The following is a 4,834-nucleotide window of genomic DNA, read 5'->3' as shown; positions in this document are numbered from 1 at the left end:
ATGGTTGTATTCATATAGGCAAACTCTGGATGAATACACAAAACACTGGTATTCTAGTCTTTAAAGATTGTTTTAACGACTGTAAGAATTCGAGTCCCCAGAAAATATGGATCCACCAGGCCCTGGCTATGTGATATAAGCATATTAATCTTACTTAAGGTGCATCATAGCTGGGCATAATAGAATATATTCATCCCTTTTCCTAAGGAGCAAACTGAGCCTCAAAGAGGTTAAATCACTTTCGTAAAGTGAATTGGCAAGGCCTGGATTCACACCCCGATTCACAAATCTTTCATGCTCTTGTGTGATTTCTTTTCTTACTCAAGGCTGCCTTTGATGTTTTTGACAGGTCCCCTCTGAGCTTTCTCCTACAGCCCTCACAGGAGATTTCCCATAACTTATGACCTCTCCCTCATTTTCAGCAAACATTTTGTTGTATTTTATTTCACATGGCAAGTAGAAGTGGGAATTTCTCCAACCCTTCCCCTCCGTCTGCCCCCTTCTCCTCATCTCCTGTCCCCTCATCTTAAGGGGGTCAGGACACCCTTCTGACCCTCCCACAAGCTAAGGGTCCTCCTGACTCCACCCACTCACTCACCTCTGTCAGTCAGCCCCAAGACTTGCAGAATTCAGCTCCCAACACCTCTCACCCCCTGTCTCTCCTCCCTTCCCCTCTGCTCCATCATCAGCTCAGGCCCTCACCCTACCTGGCCTCCTTGGTCTTATTCTTCTTTAATCTGTTCCCAACTGTGCTGCCATCTGAACAGTAATCTGATCCTGTTACTCTCCTGTTGAAAACTGTTCAAATCATTCATTCATTCATTCATTCATTCATTCATCTGTCTGATGAATCCTTACTCAGATGCTACTCTGACTTAGGCAATGAGGATCAGCAGAGAACAGAACAAAGTTCCTGCCTCATGGAGCTCACGTTCCAGTGGGGGCTGGGGGAGACAATACATGACATAAGTAAGTTAATATATATGTGTGAGTATAAAATACAGAAATATCTATGTCATAGAGTGATAAATGCTAGGGAGGAAAATCAGCAGAGTAACGGTGGTAAGAAAGGGTGGGGGGAAGGGGAGTTTGGCATCTTATACATAGTCTGGCTTTGGAAGACCTCACTGCTAAACAAAATTTGAGCAGGAATTTGAATCAAGTGAGGGTAGCAAGCCACGTGTATATGCAGAAGGGCATTGTAGGTGAGGAAACGTTGGTAAAGAACGTGGCTGCTATGTAGGGAAATGGCAAGAAGGGTAGACTAGTGTTGCCCAGTGAGAGGGGGGCACGGAGCAACGGCATGGTGTTGGTGTAACATCACCGAGGGCCTTTGGGCCACTGAGATTACTCTGGTTTTTAGTCTGAGTGGTCAGGAGAGCTGCAGGGGGGTTTTGAGCAGAGGCATGATATGATCTGAGTTATAGTTAGCAAGATCACTCTGGGTGGTGTGCTGAGAAGATTTTGGTGGGGCAAGAGTGGAAGCAGAAACAATCAGGAGGCCATCAAAATGGAGGCAAGAGACGACGGTGGCTTAGACCGGATAGTGAGAAGTGGACAGATGCTGGATATCTTTTGCATGGTTCTCCATATCCTTTAAGAGCAAATGCTGCCTGCGCACCATTTTATACAAGGTTCTTCATGATCTGCCTGCCCTGTACCCCTCAGGTGCCCCAGGGCTTTGCACCCGGAGTTGCCGGCTACTTTCTTCAAGGTGCAAACAAGTGACTCCTCCATTATGCCCCTTCTTCCTCCAAATCTAAGGGGACCATTCCCCCAGCTCCCTGTGCTTAGCTCCACCCCCCTGTGTCACAACTGTCTCTTTAGTGATCTGTTTCCCTTCCCCACAGTGGACTGTGAGCCTATCGAGAGAAGGAACAGTGCTGTTCACCACCATCCCTGCCTTTTTAAACCAGTGCTTGGCACATAAGAGGTGCCCAATAAATACTGTGTCATAAATGAATATGTTCATTAACCTGGTTTGGCTTTAACTTTCTAATTCCCCAAAGAATAGCCCTCGAGCAGGCTCTCTCAGTGTAGGGACATACAGGGACAAAAGCCCTGGTGGGACTTACCTTTAGAACCTGCCACTTCGGGGAGCTTCTGGAGTAAGGCAGGGTTTAAGCAAATAAATTTTAAAGAATTAACCGTATAGGCAAAAGGAGCGAAGAGTTGGTTAAAAGAGCAAAAATAAAAAGAGTTACTATTTATAGAGTACCTACTGTGAGTCATAGCCTCTCCTAGTCTACAGAATCAGAGACTACAGTGGAGACTTATGGGGCCCTGTGAAGCCAGTTGACTGTGATAAGAACTCACCCATCCTGAATGGGCAGCGGTGACAAGCACGGTGACAATGGCATTTGAGAAAGAATGTGGAAAACGGTAGAAAGAGGTGGGGGCCCTTTGCCCGTGCTCCGTGTCACCATATGCAGGCACTACAAAAGCGCCCCATTCTTGGCCGACATGACTGCTGAGTGTCCTGAGCGGAGTTCGCTTCTGTTAGTCTTCTCCTCAGGGTTTGTATCTCCTTGCCTCGAACGCTTCATCTGCATTGCCTCCTCCGTGGCGCACCTTTTTCCTCTAGCTGCTGTTACTATAATTAGCTTCACGCTGGCCAGATCAGACAGCCTCTCACCTCAGCTACACCGCAGACATCTTGCTTCCTGCCCCCGCAGACATCTTGCTTCCTGCCCCGAGGCTCTTTTAACAACCAAGAGAGAGATGCCTGCGGAAACCTGTTCGGGAACACACAACCTGGAAGTGCCAGAGGGCAAGGCCTCACAGGCAGCTCCTGATCGGTGGTTACGGGAGCTGGCCCAGGCAGGTAATTCTTAGGTACATTCTTGCAGTTTCTCTGAAGGTCCTGGTGAGGGTGAGCTCCAGTCACCCACAGGATTGACCAACTGGACAACATAAACTTTCCTCGACTTTCCCTCCTGTCTTATTGCCTGCAGGGTCTCACTCCTGTTTCCTGGGTTTGCCTCCACCAAAAGCAACCCACTGCCTTAGGCTCTGCTTGGAAGTGGCAGTTTGGGGTAAAAGGTCGATGGGAAATCCTGGCTCGGAAACCCATGCTTAGTACTATTCAGTCATCTGGCCATTAGGGCTCCATCTTGAAGCCACATGACACATCAGCAGACAAAATTCAGAAAAGCCACAGGGCAGAGAAAGCAAAATCATCAGAATGGCTGCCCAAAGCACCTTCTGTAACAGCATTTGTCTTCACTAGATGTTCTAAAAGTTACTTTCCAGCATCAACAGGTCAATCCATTCCTTTTTTCTGTAATATGGACACAGACCCCACTGAGACCACCTTTTCTCAGAAACAAATGACCTCAAGCTGAGGATCCTTGTAAGGTGATCTGCCACCTTATTACCTGATAAATGGCCTTTCACATGAAGATATCACGGATTCTGCCACCAAGAATATTTTTAAAAGGAAATATTTCTCACTGTGAAATATCCTGTGAAGGCAGTTATCACAATTTTGCTATAAGCTGTTACAGAAAACAACTGTTTTAGAGTTGATGCAGCATTATTTTGTCCAGGCTTTTCATTTCTTAATTATTCAAATGAGGAGGGTTCCAATAGTATTAGTATTGTGTTTCTAAAATGTAGTATTTTCTCATAGGAATTTTCCTAGGGGTCAGGAATCAGGAAAACATCTTCGAGTTTTGTATAAGATGGCTTTGTGTAAACAAAAAGAGAGATAGATTCCAGAACTCACAAATACAAGACTGCCTTATTATCTCGGTGTGTCCCTTTCATTAAAAAAAGGCACACGGGAGCAAAAGTTACCATAACGTCAAAATGTTCATTAATGTTATTCATTTATTTATAAAATTAGCCATCACTTAAAGGTGTCTTTCCCATTTCATGCTAGACTTGCCAAGTCCTCTGACAAAATAATATAAATCTACTGCAAAGTGAAGTTGCAAGTCTTGTAAAAGACGCGGGATTTCGTGAAGTTGATACAACGATGTTGACAATTGTGTGAATCACACACAAAGCTACTGACAGATGGGAATGGAAGAAATAGAAAAATTAGCTGTAAGTAAAAGGGAAAAAAAATCAAGAGGAATGTTGATGGGGTAGTAATTCATCAGAGATGTTTGAAAATCAAATGGGTCAGAGGGCCCCTGAGAAAATAATGAAGTTCTAAAATATTTTACTATTTTTATGAGAGTAATGAATATCACAATGTGGTATTATACTATCATAAATTTGGTAGAAAAATCATGTGAAGAAAATCTCCCGTGTGTTTCATTCTTGGTTCTAAAAAGTAATTTATGCAATTATAACTCCCAACTTAAAATATGATGAAGTTAACCTCTTTTAATAATTTTTAGTTTTGTTTTTCAAAGTCAAGTCTCATTCAAACCTTACCCAGGCTCTGACATTTTTAGTTTCTGCCTTAAATGGATTCACTTGAAGATTTTCCCCATTACAAATGATTCGGTGTGTTAAATCATAGAAGCTTGGATCAGGTGTCTCAGAACGTGGAAAGCATTTTTGAGTAACCACCTGCCTTTATATTCTGACTTTGCAGTTGAACATCTGAGAAATTGGATGACACAGCTGATGATTAGGGGCGTGGCAGGCAGAGAGGAAGGGACAGGGTTCTAAGACTCACGACACCCATACCGTTTCCTTACACTACGCATGTGCGACTTTGTCCAAACCACCTGGCTCCTCCGCATCTCAGATTAATCATACTTGACACGTGATGGCTGAGAAAAGGTGCCATCAAAAATTTAAATATGGTCAGTTACCCTTGATCATTTGGGTTTCTGGATTAGAATACAAGTGCAGATAATTGAAAATAAAAACTATG

Source organism: Prionailurus viverrinus, chromosome C1 (genome assembly GCF_022837055.1).
Source record: "Prionailurus viverrinus isolate Anna chromosome C1, UM_Priviv_1.0, whole genome shotgun sequence".
Classification (NCBI taxonomy): domain Eukaryota; kingdom Metazoa; phylum Chordata; class Mammalia; order Carnivora; family Felidae; genus Prionailurus; species Prionailurus viverrinus.
This window is presented reverse-complemented; position numbering follows the sequence as displayed.